Source organism: Harpia harpyja, chromosome 7 (genome assembly GCF_026419915.1).
Source record: "Harpia harpyja isolate bHarHar1 chromosome 7, bHarHar1 primary haplotype, whole genome shotgun sequence".
Taxonomy (NCBI): domain Eukaryota; kingdom Metazoa; phylum Chordata; class Aves; order Accipitriformes; family Accipitridae; genus Harpia; species Harpia harpyja.
In genome coordinates this window covers 33,784,261-33,803,834 of record NC_068946.1, presented here as the reverse complement: position 1 = coordinate 33,803,834, position 19,574 = coordinate 33,784,261, and the positions used below count along the sequence as shown (strand labels likewise).

At 36.9% G+C, this 19,574-nt stretch overlaps 1 protein-coding gene across 5 annotated transcripts in view; it reads left to right on the top strand.

The window, feature by feature from the left end:
- Positions 1–19,574, top strand: part of RAPGEF4 (Rap guanine nucleotide exchange factor 4) — a 161,279-nt gene that overhangs the window by 30,262 nt on the left and 111,443 nt on the right. For 2 of the 5 annotated variants that reach the window (XM_052792499.1, XM_052792500.1), the window contains exon 1: positions 16,133–16,333. The exons of the other annotated variants lie outside the window; for them this stretch is intronic. The gene's annotated coding sequence lies outside the window, so the exon portion shown is untranslated. Of the gene's footprint in view, positions 1–16,132; positions 16,334–19,574 lie in introns of those variants that run through there. 5 annotated transcript variants of the gene reach the window in all.

Here is a 19,574-nt window from a genome sequence, read left to right as displayed (position 1 = left end):
GAATACTGTGTTCACCAACCTCTCAAATAGCCTTCTTGTTGGAATAATGAAGAATGATTCCATGGTATCAGATACAGAATACAACACAGAAGGAAGACGTGAAAGGACCCAAGTGTGTGGAATCTGTTGCCTTATGGTGTCTGCAAACCTTCATCTGATGACCAATTCAAATTTGTATGCAAAGAAACAGAGCTAGTGTGAGAGACATTGAAAAATGAAGTGATGGTAGGCAAGCAGGAGATTTTTTTTCCTAGAGTAACACATGGAAGGAAGAGGAATATAGAAAGTACTCCTCCCCTCCCCAGCTTTAGAATATGACAGTAAACACAGCATTGGCAAGATGCGAGCAAAGCTTTGAAAATAACTAACATCCCACCTTCATACCTTCTGTGTTCATACTGATAAAGCATGCAAGTGAGTAGCAGGGAAAGATTCCAAAATTGTTATTATACCAAGAAGAAGTGCCAGATTGCACTCCCAGTTTTGCTGGTGTGAACTGAGCATAATTCAAGTGAATACAGTACAATTGCTTTGATACGCATGGAGCTAAATGGGAGCAGAGTCTGGCCTTTAGTGCTGCTGTTATATTGGTTTTGACCATCCTTGTAATATGCTTTTAGGTTTTTTTCTCTTGTTTTGCTTTGTCAAACATTTCTAATTTTAATGAGCAATGCTCTGTCTAGTAGAGCAGATTTAAACGAGTATGGAACAGCATTCTATCCTCAGTAGACTTACATCAGAACAAGCCATGTTTGTCAGCATAGCAACACAGTGACTGCTGCTTTCATTCAGGTGTATTGATCACCATTTAAAAAATGGATGCAGATTTTGTGAACACTGTTTATGACAGTGTATCTCCTAAGGTAACCTTCCTGGCCATTGGCAGGGGAGAAAAATATCTAGGAATGAGATTTTTCACTTCAGTAACGCAGCTTTTCTCTTGGCGTGATATATACTGATGGAAGTGTACAAGTCTTTTGATCGAGTCTTGCTATGACATGTTCTTTTCTAAATAACGGCATTATGACTGAAAAGTTCATAATCAATAATTATCTGCACCGTTTCAGATAATTTGCTGTGCCATTATGTATGATATTCGATATTGTCAATGAGGCACAATTTCTGCAGAAGATCAAGGGATCCAGTTAGTTTTAACTCTGTGAGTTTCCCTTTCGCTGTTGTTATCCTTGGTTTAAGGTTACAGATGCAGGCACTTTAAACACCCCTTAAGTGACTGAAAAAGATTGAAAAATAACAAGCTGATTGGAAAGGTCTGATCCTTCTTCATGTCTCTCTGCAACAACCTTTCCTGGGGCATGTTCTTGTATGTCATGCCTACAATCAGTTTCCACTTCAGTCTCCCAGTTTATTCTGAATCTATTTCAATAGCAACATTTTGTGACTGTGTCACTGATGACCATGCAGAGGTGGAATAAGGCTTTGTAGATCTGATTTCTCTCAAACCATACTAGCACGTCATTTCTCTTAGGTGGAATTCTGTATCACTGTAGTAACGCCTATCAGCTTGAAGGCCCTGTTGAATACTAGTGTACCAGGCACTGTGCAAAAATATATTGTCATTCCTATTTACAGCCCTTGTAAATGTTTATATGTTTATTAGCACTTCAGAGAGTCTTAAATTATATTGCAGAAAGCTTGACTTATTTGAGGTTCCTTCTTGGATAAAAAGAGATAGAAACATCCAGCAAGCATGTCAGCCTCCCTGTTAAGTAATGCCTTTATTGGTTTTCTCATATTTTATCATGGTTAGAGGTGAAGTTGAAAAATATGAATTCATCTGATTTTCAAGAAAAGAAATTATTTTGATTAATTCCTAAAATATTTAAATTACAGAAGAACATCTGACAAACTGAAATGTATACACTTAAAGTCTGCAGATGTTTTTGAGGCTGCTATTTTTCTTTGAAGCTTTACTGCCAAACTTGCACTTTCTATAACCAGCTTTTTTATTAGCAAAGAAAGTGCTTTTCATCCTCAGCAGATTGTATTATTAAATGTGGTATCTCTAAGCATGATGTGCTAACTGGCAAAAACATGTATTGCAAAACACAACTTGGAGCCTACGAATCTTATTTCAGGGAGCAAACTTCTGGTCTTTCATTAGTTCATTTTTATTAAGTAAAAATGTCTTTCAAAAGAATCATAAGATTTGAAGCTTATAAAATAGTTTCTGGCTTTTTTCCCCAACATAATTTTAACTATCAAATATGTGTTTCATTCTCATCTGTCACAGAGAGAAAAAATGCATAACACAGAATTATGTCTTTGTACATATGTGCGTGTACATAATCTGCTATCTATCTAATATGTATTGTGTGTATATATTACTACATTAAATTCATATTTGCCATGTCAAACTTCTGTGTCAGATTGCCTGGACCTTTGGTTCTAACTGCATTTGTGGTTGGCAGTGTCCTTTCCTGCCTTAGAATGGATACCAAAGTGATCAACTGCGTAAGGCTTTGCTTACGCTTCTAAACTTTTGGATTTGACACAGACCGTCTGTTCCTTAACTCAACTGTGGGGTGGTATGTGGATGAGGTTATTTTGGATATTGACCCTTTCTGACCTTCTGGTCAGTGTTCTCATCTAAATCCTTGGTTCCTTTTCAGACGAGTCGTGCTTTTTCTTCCTTACAGAAAAGGTTAATCTATTATTACTGGTTCCTCCAGGTTCTTGAGAAAAATAGTAAGCCCTTAGAAGCTTCCTTTTTGCAATGAGTTTTTGTTGCTTTACAGCAAGGGATATGGTTGTGTGTTCCTCCAAGGCATTCCTATAGAATGCATGCTTGCATGCTGCATTTGAATGGGTGCTTTCTGCTTATACTATATAATGGGTCAGGCAAATAATGTGATACCATTTATTAGATCAATGGATCTGTTTTAATATTGACATTTTAAAAATCCATTAGCTTAAACCTGCTGGCATTAAAAAAAATTAGAGATCTTTGACAATAAGATCTGTGGCAGTGGAAGATCATATGCAGATTAACACAAACCCAAAGCAAGGCTATTGTATTACATTATATATTATTATTTTTTATTCTGACAGTCTTTACTTTGTAAAATATTTTGTAAAAATACTGTAAAAGTGTTCATTTTCATGTAGCAAGGAAAATGAAACCTGTAAGTCCTATTTAGCAGAAAGTAAATTCCTCCTTCCTTAAGGAAGCACTCCCTTGAATGAGCATTCAACAACCTAAAACTCAAAACAAGCCAAACCCCAGACATTACCAATTTATTAGGTATATGGATTAATAAATGGGCTCAAAAAGAGAGTGCCCATTGCTTGCCTTAGATAGTGCAGTTCTGATAGATGTCTTTTCCTGGTCATAATCAGAGCTGTAAGGTTCAATGTCTGCCCTTTCCCTTAGACTGGTTCCTCCCCTCTTTTCATCCATGGTGAAACCCTACCTTATTGAAGTCAATGAGCATTGTGGGATTTCAACCCAGGTAATTACTAATTGCTTCCTTCTTGTATAATATGCAGCACAGGCTGTTAGCGGTAGGTTTAAATCCTCTTTACTCTCTTCCTTTCTGTATCAGTTTCTACCCACTGACATAGTTGATGCTATGTGAGAGCATGAGGCTGGAATCACTCAAATGATTTTGTGGCTTAGTAGTTCAGGAGTTCTTAACAAAATGGTCAACCCAATACTTGTACTGAGGTAAATTGTATCAAAGCCTTACAAACTCTAGGGATCCCAGAGGTATGCTTAAAAATGAAGATATAAAAGACTAAGAACTGAATATGGAATCTCTCTCCTGTGGCAGAGAATAAGAATTACAGGGCCCAGCCTGTCATCTGCGCTGGTTATGGCCAGTCCCAGATATCAAGCAGAGAAAGAGATCTAAAAAAACCCAGATAATCCATGTGCTTACTCTTGAATCAATCCTTGCTTCAATCTGAGCAGTGGTACTCCAACACCTAACAGTTCTCAGTGTTAGTGGGTATTGCTGCAATTCCCTTAGTTCAGTAAGCTACAAAATTCCTAGAAAGCTGTTTACTAGCAATGTGAAAATATCAGGCCTGAAACATGCCCTGAGGGGACCTGCAGGCCCTCTGAAATGTTTAAATCTTAAGGGGATTTATGGAACAACCTGTTCATAGCTAATTTTTTTTTCTTTTGGGGAATGCTTATTTATGCCACAAATATTCAAGAACAGCACATAATAAGGCTTGGTGGCCTTCTAAGGCATGTGCTCCCTGTATTTTTGTACTCTGTAATGAAGTGAATGTTCACAGAATTCGTGTTTTCATCTAATATTTCTGTTACAGGCTGTTGAAATCAGTGGTTTGTCAGAATTTGTGGATTCATACCATCAGTCTGATGTGATGCTTAAGGCTCAATTTCTTTATCCTCCATCTCAAGGCTGATTAGATAAGACCATTAGTTTGTATTTCCTCTGAGCTCTGCTTAAAATAGTTTCTCAGTTAAATCTCAAATGAAGACATTAAAAGAAAACTGAAACTCACAAATAAAAATTTACACACTAAATATCTTCTGACTGAACTTTACTTCTGTTCATTTTAAATTACATGGATAAAATACTTTTGTTCTTCTAGATGCTGCACTTAGCTCAAAGCCAGGCTTGTATACCATTTGTTTGAGGGTGATAAATAATCAGCATTTAAAATTAAACCTTGCCATCGTGCATTTAGTACTTATTGATATAATTCAGTTTATTTACATTTTAACCTCTGACGGTTTCCTGAGTAATTTCTATTTAATTTTGCATTCCACCTCTCTCTTGACCTTTGAAAATACCTTTTCTGACTACCAATGCAAACCATTTTCTTGGAGTATTAACCACTTCATTTTCCAAAATAAACAAACTTTATTCTGTTAATTTCCACAAAACCCTATCCAGACATTCCTGAGTACAGGTTAGTGGAAACAGGTACAATATCATCGTTTTGTTTTAGCATAATAAAAATATGCATTACAATATGATTTTTGTATGACCTGGTCTTGGAGAAACTGAGTCCTTCAAAGAAATCATGCTGTTCTGAAAGGACTGAGTTGTAAGGGAACTTGTTTGAGTTACTTAGGCTTTTATGCTTAATTCTCTCTGGGGATAATGCTGGCAACTCTCAGTACAATTAAGGAAAGATTAAAAGCTCAGTACAGGCTTATTTTCTGTCTTTCTTTCTGCCAATACCCTTCGAGCCTGTATCCTCTCTAGAAGCATGAAACATTTTTCAAAGGCCTTTTTTCTTTCTGCCATCATTTCTCAGGCAATTTTCTGGTATGTGTCTCTTCCACACATTTATGAATATGGTTTCTCTTTCTAGCATTTGTCACTTTTGTTCCTGCTAGCATTTAATGCTGGTTTTGTTGATCTCTGGTTAAAAGTTCATTGGGTATTTGTCCTTAGGTTTATCTGTGACATTTAGATCCTATTAGATAACCAGGGATCACCAATCAGTTAGGAAATAATTCTTGCACTGTTGAAGTTGGTGAGAATTATGCCATCACTTAGTATTTCTTAGTACATTTTCTCTGCAGAGCTAAAGGAGTGAAATGTAGTAAAAGTGTGGACAGTTAAGCAGATCTGTCTGAATACACTGATGGAGTAGCAGATTTGATTACTGAGGAGGTACCTATTTCACATAATGCTTTATCAAAGAAGAGCTACATTTCAATCTGAGCATGTAATAGCTGGGGCATTTACCTATGCTGTTGCTGTGGTATGGTAGAAAGATTATATGCTTTGAGATTACAACAGAAGTTCACATCAAACTCTCATCTTTGCAGGTTGTTTCTGTCCGATGTATTTACATACATCTGCCATATGGAGTTGCCTTATAGAGGGTGTTAATTCCATCTGATCTCATATACAAAATGTACTTTGTGTCATTTTATTCTAAGAGACAGACTTTTCCTGTTTTAACAACAGAATGTGGATTTTTCTGCCTTTTAACCTTTCCGAACAATTACTTGATACGACTTCAGAAAATGATGCATGCTACCAGTCAGCCCGCAAGCATTGATACTTGGATAAATTATTGTCACCTTTGTACTCTAAAATTATGTAAAGGTGTGAGGCACAGGAAATCCTGGAAATGCTTTGAGCCCTAGCAATGGTAGGAATACAGATTTTACTACCATAAGAATTCTCTAAGGGATTGATTTTACATGGGCATCCATACTGTTAATCCAAGTATCATTACAGAATGAATTACCTTTCCTGGTATCCATTAACTGGACAATGTCTTTGGATAAGAACTGAGTTAATCTGTGTTGAATAAAATGTAATTAATGGTTGTGATATCCAGAAGCAGACCATGAGTTATGTTTTTCCTCCTTATTTAACAAAAAAATTCACACTGCTAGTATGAATTTTATGCTTTTTAATGTGTGAGAAAACAGTAGACCCACAAAAACCAACCCTTGTGATGCTGTTCTGTTGCAAGTAGCTTTTGACGGTGATTGACTATTCTTCCTTGTGCCCAGCCAATGCAAAGCTTTAGCATTTTTCTTCTGTCCTTGCCAATTAACATTTCTGTTGATTTTTCCTTTTAAGTATACCTTTACTGCTAAAACTTTCTCTTCTTTATTTCAGTCTACATATGCATATCTTCATTATCTGATAATGCTGTTGCTACACGTACAAATGAAAATTGTTAATTTAATATGCTAAAGAGCTTTATACAGAAGGAAAAAGCAACTCTTACTTTTAAAGCTGTTAAAGTAATAATGAATGCTATCTTTATATTAGATGTGTTCTTTTTACATGAACATTTTTGAATGGCTTGCTTTGTGTGAGTAGAATTTGCTGTAAGAGATGCCCATGTGACTGTCCCCAAAATGAGATTGCTCAGCAATATGAAAATAAATAGAAACATGTATTGAAGTTTTAATACTATAGAAAAGAAAATCTCCTAATGTTGCTAGTTTAATTTTCAAACTGTAAACAGGGCATGTGCAGCATTACTGGTCATGAATGTGCTGCCTTCTGTAGTGGGACCTTTATCTTGGCATTTTTACTCCCACAGCAGTGCTCATCTATTTACACTAGCCATTAATCACAAACTGCTGCATAAGAGAAGTGGGGGGAAGATCTTGTTTTGTTAGATACTCTGCATGGTGAGAGAGCAGCAGCATGGATTAACTATTTGGAATCTTAAAACAAGATGGTGAAGTTTCTTTAAGTTGTGTTTACTCTTGTTAGTAAGCCAAACCTGTGCAACTACACTAATTTCATTGCAGTAATGGACAGTAGAATTGGCTGTGCCTGTGGCAAAAGGCTCCACATACTATGTCTTCTCTCTCTTGCTGTGACCAATAGCTGCTATTTCAGAGAAGCTTGTTGAAGAGCCCTTGATGAACTGTTTATGTGTTGTAAAAATGGAGTGTAACAGCATAGCATACTGTCATGCTTCCTCCTCATTGGTCTTCAAGAGCAGGACTGCTTCTGTCCCTTCTTTTGGAAATAAAATGATGTCTTTATTTAATGAGATCTTTATTTCCATTTCTTTCATTCCATTCATAGTCTCCATCTCCCTTCTGGAGAGCTATTGGTCTGTATTTTATGCTCTCTAAAGTTTTGTCTTTGCACATTTTAGGTCTCCATGCCAAATGGCTTGTGAATGGGTGCTGCTTTTGGAGAAACATTCCACAGCCAAGTGCATCACATGCTACTAAAAATTTATTCCTATTTCCCCTTGTCGTGGTTTAACCCCAGCCAGCAACTAACCACCACGCAGCCGCTCACTCACCACCCCCCACCCAGTGGGATAGGGGAGAAAATCGGGAAAAGAAGTAAAACTCGTGGTTGAGATAAGAACAGTTTAATAGAATGGAAAAGAAGAAACTAATAATGATAATGATAATACTAATAAAATGACAACAGCAATAATAAAAGGATTGGAATGTACAAATGATGCACAGTGCAATTGCTCACCGCCCGCCGATCGACACCCAGCTAGTCCCCGCGCAGCGATCCCCCGCCCCCACCCCCCCAGTTTATATACTAGATGTGGTATCACATGGTATGGAATACCCTGTTGGCGAGTTTGGGTCAGGTGCCCTGGCTGTGTCCTGTGCCAACTTCTTGTGCCCCTCCAGCTTTCTCGCTGGCTGGGCATGAGAAGCTGAAAAATCCTTGACTTTAGACTAACACTACTGAGCAACAACTGAAAACATCAGTGTTATCAACATTCTTTGCATACTGAACTCAAAACATAGCACTGTACCAGCTACTAGGAAGACAGTTAACTCTATCCCAGCTGAAACCAGGACACCCCTCCGAAATTTGTTTTCAGAGTTCATTCTTTGGTTCTTGTGTGTACTGCTTTCATGCCCCAGAGATGATTTCTCCTTGTTCTCAGTATTTATGTCCTTCACTACTTGCACACTGTGGTCATGTCTATGTTTTATCATAACTTAAAAAAAAAAATAATCACGTAACTGTTCTTAATTTTCCTGAAATGCCTTCATGCTTCTTTGTATGAGCTCTCACAAATTTCTATGACCCTGTCTTTCATGTATATCTGGAAGATACTTAATCTGATGTTTACTATCAGTTTTACATGTCAGAATTTGATAATTGTTGAGATAACAGCATTTTGCTATTGTATTAAGAAAGACTGTCACTGTAGTTAAACTTACATAAATAACTATGCAGAGCTAAGAAATTATGGCAGTGGGAGGTGTGCTGTATACTCCAATATGTTCAGGATTATTGCTTTCTAGACTTTGCTCACTCACTAGCTCTACATAAACGATGTCTCCATTGAATTTTTCTGAATGGAAATCAGAATCAGCATTGCTAATTCCCTAGAGATATATGTATTACATATTTTTTTTGTCCAGTATTTTTATTGTCTCCTTCTCTAGTGTTTTCATAATATGTTATCAAGTTGTTTATTATCCCTTTGAGATTATGAATAAAAAAAAAATCAGAACCCAGCCCTTTAGTACTTCTTTAGACACCTCCTTTTTATGTGTTGCCATGTTCCATTATCTTTTGTTTGCAGTCATTTAGCCAATTGTTAATTTGCATGACAGTGCTTCTACCCAAGGCATTTTCAGGTTTTTTAAGATGAGCTATGACTATTAAATATTTTACTGATATCCAAATACGTGACAGCTACTGCATCCCTTTCTTCCACTACTTTAGTGATTAAAAGAAAAAACCAACAGCAACCCACATGTAAAGCCTCCAACTTCAGTTAAATCAGTTTTGCTGCTTTACAGATTTGTTTCTGTTAACTATGAGTGAGGGCTTTCTGATCTAACTGTAGTGATATTTACTGCTTCACTCTTGAAAAGTCATTTCCAAGTATTTTTAGTTTTATGTTAATTGAAAGGTACCTTAGTACATGGTCCTAGATACAGCCTGCTCTGAATTAAAGTGTTTAGTGGTGGTATAAATTATGCCATCCATGTGCATTGGATGGAAAATAGGGGAAAATTACTGCAGTTCTGGTATTGAAAAGGTTTACAGAATCAATTGTGAAAATTCACTCTCAAATGAAAGAAAGAAAAATGTATTAGAATATAAGGTATTGACAAGCATATATAATTCCCATTCTTTTTCTCTCTTACTCACCTGTTTTCATTCCTCTCCTGGGTTATTCCTAGCTGCCCCGGGGCAAAATTCACCACAGCATAAAATGGTGCAACCTGCATTCCGTTATTCTTTGGCACATCTGCTAACATTTAAATTAAAGCAAATTAAGGTTTTTATTGGCACAATGACCTCTTACCATGATTATTATTCTGCTACATTTGCCCCTCTCTCAATATGTACATCATTAAATAAATAAAAAACATAAATTCTGAATAATCTATTGTCTCAGTGAATACTGTTGATTACTCTGGAATATGATAAAGTATTTATTTCCACATATTGCAGATGTGTTATGGAGTTTGTGGAGCATCCCTTTGTGCCCATGTTGCAAGAAAGCATGAGGAGGAAGGAGTGACCCCAAACTCAGCTCCAGCTTCACCTTTTTGCTTCATGTCACATTTTGTTCTCCAGTCAACAATTGACTGGCTAACTGCTTAGTAGCAGCTAATCAAGGTCAGGAAGATAAAGCAGAAATATAACAATTATACACTATATTTTGAAGAAGCTGCAGTATTCAAAATATGCACGGTTGATTTCAATGACTAGTAGAAATTATTTCTAATCTCTTTCTATGCAGGATTTCTGTAAATATTCAAGTGAAAGTATACTAAGCAACTTTATTCTGTTTTCAGAATGAAATTGCTCATCAGAAGTTTGATTATTAATGTTGTGCTCATCCCTCTGACATGGCTGAAACAAGTAGCTCTTGTTTCTGTGCCCGCTCAACAAACCTGATGCTCGTTGGCCTCCTGATGATTACTCATTTATGTTCTCACAGTGTCTTTGATTTCCAAAATGCAGTAATGTTAAACAACCATATCTCATTTTTCAATAATGTTTTAGTAGCACGTCCATCTCCTCTTTGGACTCTTGGCTTTTTACTAGTGCATGATTGCCTTTACCTTTTGCAGCACACTTCTTTGAGAAAACTGCCTTATACAAGTCTTACTGATTGAGATTAAAGGATGATGCTAGGAACCAGAAACTTATAAAAGCTTTTCTGCACAGAAAAGTGAAAAAAATGCACTAAGTATCACGAGTTCTCATAATCAGATCCAGGCTTGTTAAAAACAAAATAAAATGTTAAAAGAATCCCCCACTGAAAAGAAACAGTGTACTTAGTATGTCTAGATTTACTTATTCCAAACTTAGTTGCAGGTGGAGAGAGTTATAATACCTAATGAACAACTCATGGCATTAATCTCTGGGTAAGAAACCTGTCCCACATTCACTGTATGTAATGTTACCTCTATACCTAGGGTAGCTGTCTACATTTGCCAAAACAATTTTTCCCTGTTCTCTTCACCCAAGTTGGGTTTTGACCTTCTCTTATGTTTTTTCTAAGTGTGGTCTAAAATGTGTCTTACAATGGCCTTTACACATGGGCTTTCTGAAGCTGAACATCTTTTTGTGAGGCTGTTATCTGTCCAGTGGCCAGATGTACCATTCTCAATTGAGGAAGCTATTTCATCTGGCTGTGTTTGAAGGCTTTAAAGCTAAGTTTATCTCTCTTGGTTATTAAATATACATTTAATGATAGATTCAGCATGCCAAAGATTCTTTAAGGGAAAGCAAGGAATAAAACACTTACAATGTTATGTTGCCATGCAGTAAGACAGTTTATAACTGTCATCCTTTATTTTGTCTTCAACCTGTAGTCTGATCTGATGTGGGAAGTGGAAAAAGACATTTCACAACACTGACACTAAAATGCAAGCAGACATATAGGGCCATTTTGAGAAAAGTGAGAAATTCAATCTCGTTGTAATGCTGTTGTTCTAAGGAAAAACATGAGGCTGATTGTTAGCTATTTAGGAGAATAAGATATAGGCTTGTGCTTTCTATCTATTCAGCTTTTTCCAGTGATTCTCAGTGCAGTGTTGTTTGGCAAGTGGGTTCTGTAGCCCATGGGACAGCATATAATCTCTTCTGTTTTGTTCTTAGTTGATCCTTGCTGCTTACATAGCCCACGTTGTGACCTGTGCAGTTTGCAGGTAGTAGACTCCCCTGATTTTTAGGGATCTCTGTATTTCAAATCCCATTTCAACTTTTATTTTGAAAGAAAGGTCCCTGTTTTTCTTGCAGAGAGTTTTTCTTGGTTTTCCCTGCTGTTTTTCTTGCAGAGTGCCTTGAAATGTAAATTGGATACCTGGGGTTAAAGTGTTCCTACTGATTCATTTTCCCTAAACATTATTGATTATTTGGTCTTCTATTCACTAAAGCCAGGTCTATACTAAAATTTTGCTGGCAGGGTTGTGGGGAAAATGTCGTAGCATTAGGTTGGGAGAACGGGTTTTGTGTGGTATAGTTAGCTTAATGGAGGACTGGTATAAGGAATAGTTGCAAAAGAGCTTTTGCTGGCATAAATTGTATTATCCCTAGGATAATTTGCTGACTGAGGTTAAAATGTAGGGCAAACTCCGAGTTGGGCGTTTGAAACTTGTAGTATATTCCCTTAATTTTTCCGTATCATGGCCGTGCTCCATGGGAGGAATGGGCTGTCACTGGTTAGACAGACTACCAGTAAGTTCCTGTGTTCTTCCCCTTGGAAAGCCTAAGATGTGCCAGCTCTGCTATGCAGCTATTGTGATTTCTAGGTGCGGAAAGACAGGTCATAGAAACCCGTCTCATGAAATTGTAAGTCTTTCCAGTTTTGATCAAGGCATTTAATTTTACCCTCTTGCTTTCTCCATATGCAAAGTGAGAAGATAGATAGTATATTTTTGTTTCCTGAAAGCTTTTTGGTGATTGTTGAATGGTTGAACAAGATATAAACATCCAGGTGTATCATATGCAACACTTCCTTGAACACACAGACTCTCAACTGAAGAGATTGCCCTTTACTATGCTTTCTTGGGGCCTCAGCACAAGCAGCTAGGTGCCCTTTCTGTGATGGTACTCAGACTGTGGCTTAAACATTCTGTGGCGGGGCTTTTTGTGTAGTTTTTGCTAGGTTTTAGATGTCTCCCAGAGAATAATCTTACTGATCATTTAACCTCCAGAATACTTCCTGCCTGTCTCAATCTAATATTTGACATTTTAAACAAATCAGTTACTTGCATAAACAAGCACTCTGATATCTTATCTGTGGTTTTGAGAACCTGCATATTTTTTTACCTGCATGTATTTATTTGCTTGAAATTGAAGTGGGCTTGGAATCAAGAATAAATTAGAAATACATTTACAAGTCTGCTTTTTAAATAATTTTTTTTCCTGAGCAACACCCTCTTTACAAAACATTGTTTTGTTCATTCCTTTTTTTCCCCAATTAGCTGTTGTCCCTTTTAGTGAGGTTGTAATGTGGGTTTTTTTCAGTAGAGAAGTCATGTTTAGTTAAAAGTTACCCGCATGTTTTCAATTATAGATGATAATTTGTTTGACTTTACACTCTCAATTGCCTTGAGTAATTTCCTGTAGAAATACATATAATCCATTTGCATGTTTGAAGTATTAGTGTGTCATTTGCATAGCTTGTGTGTAACACTTAAGCAAACCACTGGGGCTTAGGAAGGACAGATGATGCTTTTTAGTGGCAAACAGTGGTACGATGGCTATTCTTTCTTCTCCCTGCTGAGTAGACATGGAACCAATTTGTTGAGAGAACTGGAAGTTATGTTATTAAACCAACATTTTGTTTCAGTAAATAATTGGGAGTTAAGCAAGTGGGCCAGCAGTAATGTTATATTCATATTTTTGCTTGACATAAGTCAATGCAGATTGATGTTGATTCTTACTTCACGGCCTCGTGTAGTGTAGCAGAGAAAATACATATTAACACATCCCAGTTGGTATATGTCAGAATTCCATCACAGATAAAGCTGTTGTAGTTTTTAGCTGCTGGCGATGACATGGTAGGAGGTTTAAATTTTGTTGCAACCATGTATTAAAACCACAGTTTGTTTGGTCTACTAAAATAAATTCTGTGGTAAGTCCTTGAGTGGAACATAGTATATATGGTTCTGCTTACCCACGTTTAGAAGAGATGAACTCAAACTGAGATAGGTGCAGAGAAGGATTACCATGGTGAGATGGAGTGTCTGTTTTATATGATAAGACTAAAAGGGCATGTCTTGGTTAGTCTGTTGATGTGAAAGCTGATAGGGAATACGATTGCTGTCTATAAATACATAAGACCACCATTCAGGGGAAATAAACTGTTAAAGGACAGTGCTGCTCAGGAGCAGATGGGTACTAATGCAGCTGGAGTGTACATTAGAAGTTTCTATCTAACCATCAGAGCAATGAGGTTCCAGAACAAACTTCTAATGGCAGTCTGGGGGCAAAAAAATTGATATGTTTAAAATGGAGTTGAATTCTTTTTTTAGAGTAATTTTCTGTGCGTACCTGTAATAGCAGCTCCAACGCTGTTTCTACACCAGATTTCAGTGTTTTGGCTAAATACCTTTTTTCCTAGTACAACAAAGACCTACATGAAACCATGGGGTCCAAATTTTGTCTCAGTTCTTAGCGAGAAAGTGTCCTTACAACTGATACTGCTTTTAGAATTGACAGCACTTTTCACTTTTCTTTGGCACATCCACGTCATGCTCCTTTTTGTTGGTGGAAGCCTGTTGGGAAGGGCAGCATTGTTCTGTCCCGTCTCTGATGTAGTGAATCTTGAATTCTTTTTTGGTATTGTAGCACGTTTCACCACAGAAGGGGATGAGCACTCCTAGCTGGAGCACTGCTAGTGGAGTAGAGCTATTTCTTTAGGACACTGTCCTGAGGCACGAGAGTTGGGAATTTGAATCTCATTCCCCAGAGAAAGCAACTGAAAGTAGAATTACTGCTCTTTGGATGAGTCCAGTCCTGAGGACGATTCAAAGCCAGATGGAAGTGCAGCACCCTGCCTCTATCTTTCTTGAAATAGAGACCTTCAGTTCTTTGAATGTGTGGTGGTAGGCACCTATCATCCAGAGAGACTTATCAAATTCAAAATCATAAGATGCTAACTCAGCATTTGCAAGGAGCTGCCTGAAGGCTGGGAGGGCATGAGGTTGAAGGTACATCAGGTCCTCAGTGTTTCCATTTAGCCAGCTGCTGGCAGCTTAGCATTGGGGATGCTTTAAAACTCTTTTTTCAGGTACCTTTCCTCAGGAGAGTCTCACTCTGGCTTCTGCATGCCCTTCTGCAGTCACCTGTTTCATTCCTTATCAACAACACACAAAAAGAGGAGGAAAGCTGGGGAAGCCTGAAGAAGTATGTACAGTCCCGCACCTAGATCTAAAACTGCCTTTGTAACAATCCTGTTCTAGTGAGCATGCTTAGGTCTTTGTTACATTCTGTCCCCAAGGTTGCTGTGCTCCTGTGGCAGGTGTAATCCAGAAAGAACTTTGCAATGGATGTTGCCACATTTTGCCACAACAGACTTTCATATTCGAGCAAAAATAGCCCCTCTTTATTTTAGGGTTTATTATAAAGTAATGAGTTAATTCTATTTCCTACTTTCTTTCTTTCCTGGTTTCCTGTTTAGGGTAAGATGCTCCATGTAATGTTTTTCTAAAATGAATGCTGATAATAGAAAGAGAATAGGTCTTTATGAGTAGCTGAAATTTTTCTGCTATTCAAATATTACTAATGTTTAAGTGGCACATATTTCTTGTTTAATATTCAGGTATGGCATTTGTTTCTTAAAACCAGAGAGGAATGCTTATCTTCTGTGATCAGAAAGAATAACAGCTAGGAACAGCAGTGATGTGAGTGATTTTGACAGTAAGCAAACTTGTCAGAATGTTCACATTTTTAAGACTAGATGGTCTAAGACATTCATTTTTTCCTAAATATTTTTCAAAGTCCTAATGAAAATTTAAACAGCTGTGTCTCATGGTGTCTTGAATTTAAAAGATCATGAATTAACAATTGCACTTTACTGCTAAAATACTACTTGTTTACTGGAAAGTCAAAATAGTAACAACAAGGTTCAGTCAGGTTCTTTGTAATACTTTTAATAGCTGAACTTGACAATCCCATAGTGTAAAATATGTCAATCCTAAAGAGAAAAGAGAATTCATGATGAACTCATACACTGTAAGGCACTGAAATAATTTTTAACCAAATGAGTTTATATGTTAAGTACCTTTAACATACAAGGTATTTAACTTGCTTTTTTTCATAAGCCTTTTTGCATTAATTAATTTCAAATTGCTCACTTCTTTGGGATAAACTAGAATTTCACTGCCTGCATATAATACCTTTGTGTTACAAAGTGAAAATTCCATGTTTTTGGCTGAAATGTTGGTGTATTACAGTCATCTCTTGCCTGGGGCCATCTGCATAGGAGAATATTCCTTTAACAGAATAAATCACAAAAAGACTGTAGCAGACTTATTGGAACCATTCTTCTGTATCTCTGACTACTGTTCTCACCAAAGATACTAAAAAAGAGGCTCAGTGGATAAAAACATGGTATTTGTGTGAGACTACCTGCTTTGCAATGGTTTCAGAAAGACAAAAAATTGTGCTACATCCACTGGCTCTTTAATTCAGATCGCCAATGATAATGCAGAGTCTACCGCTAAAGAAAGGTAGGATGCAGAAGCAGAAACATTAGTGCTAATCTGCTGCAGAAGGACTAGATAAATCAGCACAGCTCTCATACATCACTAAGAGAGAAGCTGATTGCAACTTGACCATGTGCCTAAGTGGTCACATCAACAAGAACGGAGCATGGATAAAAAACCTAAAATGTACCCTTAGGGCTACTTGCTGTGCAGGACCTATAATAACACATCAATGTAAGTTTAAGATTTCTTTATTTTTTGTTTCCTTCTGTTGTAATTATTGTTGTTTACACGATTATATTTTTATTTTGCATAGATTTAGGGGAAATATAATGGAGCTAAGTATAATACTAAGCAGATAATAGTTTGATACTGTTTATGTCTGTGAATAATAATGGGCTTTATTACTGTGTCTCAACATAGTTCGTTCTTTGAAGATGTTTTAATATTTAATCCTAACAGTCATATCTCAGAAATTGAGTAAGGTTTTGTGTGAGATGATAGTGAGATCTCCCTTCTTCATTTCTGTCATCTTACGTTTCAAAATGATTTGAAAGACAGAATGCCACAAATAGATATATATTACTTCTGCCATGAGAAATTTTGCATTTTTTTATTCTTTCTGTTAAGAAAAATGCTCATAAAGAGTAGTTTCTCTAGACCTTTTTATTCCTGAATTAAATGCAGTTGGTAATTTTCCTACATTTTTAAAAATTTGTGCAATTGTTTAATTTAATGTCACTTAAGCATCTGCAAAAAGGGAAGGCAGGGATAAGATGGAAACTGAATAAGCATTGATTGCTAGTCTGAAAATTAAAATTTAAAAGTTTTTTCAGTAAATCTGATTTCAGTTCATTTTTTACTAAATTAGATTATCATATTTAAATTGAGGCTACTATACAGCAAACAAATATCTGAAACTATCCTGGATAGCCCACATTTCCTGCTGTATCAGACAATAAAGATGTTGATTGTAGTTACCCAGGAATACCCTAACTGTAGAATTCAGAGCAGCATGTTTAAATAATGCATGGAAAAATGAAAAAGAAAGGTGGAATTTTACTGTTCAGATGTTAAGGTGATGCTTTGTTCAAAGTGAAAAAATATATAGTAAAAGCTATTGATGTGGAATCTCAGGCTCGCTCTCATGGCTTTAGGGAAAGAGGCAGGGAAATCCAAGACAGGTCTTGCTGTGCAGTCTGAAAGTGAGGGAAATTTGGAAGCACTTCTAAAAAAACCCCAATAATGCTTTATTTAGTTAGTTATTTTTAGGAAAAGATAGGGGCTTCAAGCAAACAAATTTATGAAATATGAGAAAGGAGGAGTGAAGGATGCTTCAGTGTTAGGAACTTGGTAAAGTAAGTGTAAAGATACAGAGTAACATCCATTTATTTTATAGTGTATGTATGGCCAAATATAATAACAGGAGCCTTTGAAACAGAAGTAGCCTGCATGTGTTTAGTCTATAAATGGTTTATTTTTGTGGCAATTGAAAAATGTAGGGATAGTTGTATGGCTATTGTCCCCTTCACAGAACTAAAATACTCAGAATGTGGGCCAGTTTCAGGTCTTGAGACACAGATATTTTGTGTAGGTCTTAGCCAAAACAAAAGTTAAGGTTTATGTATTAACAGTTGCAACTTCACTACAAGAATGATAGATGGGAATGGAGAAAGGGGAAGGTAAGGCTTTATGGCAAAAAGGATGCTCATTCTTCCCAACAGAATAAATAACCAGCCCGGCCAACTGGCAGATGAAACATGGACCAAGTAGAGAGTTTATTTTTGTACAAAATATGCATATGCATGATCACACAGGCTCTCAGTTGTACTCAGCCCCTGAAGCTGAGGTCCCATTGGGAACCCATAGCTTTAACAGTCTGACTTACAAAATAACAAATACGAAAAGAGAGGAAAGCTGTACAGCAACAGGAAGCAAAGAGGATTGGTGATTTCTTTGACCTTGTTACTTCTGTTCTAGTGTATCCAATGTGGTATTAAGTTGTAAGCACCATGGCAAAGATTCCTATATTTTTGTTCTGTGAAGTATTCTTCTTTCACATGTGACACAATAATATAATCAATCTGGCTCCTCTTAACGGAGTTGGGCTTCTGTTGGTAAAATAGAGGCATACTTTTTTACTGTGATCTATGTTCATTGGAGCAGCAGGAGATTATTCTTGTTTACAAAGATAATGAAACAAGTAAGTAGTTTTCATTTTCTTGTAACTGGACATAATTTGTAAAGATTCCTACCAAAGTTGTTTTGAACAGTTAGAAGTGCTATGTCTGCTAAGATAGTCTACTGTTGTGTTCATATTGTGATCTTAAAACAAACATTTGCTTCTGTGTGTTTCTGTGAAGTTTCATAATACAGTCACACTTAAATTAGATGCTAAGTGAATTGTATTGCATATGACAAAACTGGATTTAGGTTACTGCTTCTTTTAAGTTTCCTTTTTAGTTGAAGAGACAAAAGTCTATTGAGTGCCTTTTGTAGCCTGAACTTGGTCTTGGATGCAGTTTCCATTAGTCAAAACAAGGCACATCCTCTTCATCTAGAGTGAAATTCTGAGTTTATCTGTTTATTATGCTGAGAGTTTCACTGCTACCTGTAAGCTCTTTCACTAGATTCCAGCCTGGTCTTCATTTCCACCTTCAGTTTTAGTCAATAAATTTATGCTAATTATAGTTTCTTGTACTTTAGAGAAAAGTGTGCTAATGGACCCTAAGCCCTGCACTTTCAGAGCTGCAGGGGGCTCCCTGATGCCAATTTCAGTGTATTGAATTTGCTTATACCTACGATATTCAGGCAAACATCATACAAAATATTCTTGCTCCCATTGAGTTTAATGGAAAAGCTCCTATTAACCAATGTTACCAAGGCAGGGCCTGAAACCTTAAACCAGCATGAGCCCTGTGGTGGTATCTCACACAAACAAAAGGCTGTCCTGAGAAAAATGCCTGAATATAATCATAGGGGTTCAAACTGTTTTGATTAAATAGCATTTCTTCTAGTTTTCTGTCTACAAAGCAGTACAACTTACACTCAAAGTTGAAAGTCTGGCCTCTACTATCTCTGTCTTGGTTGCAAAAGAAAACTGAGGCCCTTCAAGTTCTGTGATACCAAAGGAGAGAGTGTACTGCTGTGTTGCTGCAATGAATATGTTGTGTTCCCATACTGAAGCTTACCAGTTCTGCTGGCCAGGACAAGGAGTGACATAGCTTTCCTTCTTCCTGTTCCTCCTTTCTGGGCTCTAGTCACTACTGATAAAAGGAGATACCATTTCACAACTATCCAGAGAGACCAAAGAACTGTAGATCTTTGAAGTATGCAAGAAAAGCTCCCAACTTGCTTTATACATGCAGGCCTAAGAGCTCATTGATTTTTTCCACAAGTTCAATAATCACTAATCCATCCACTGAGTTGCATCTGGAATACTCTGTAGCACAACCAACTTCCGGCATAAAACCTT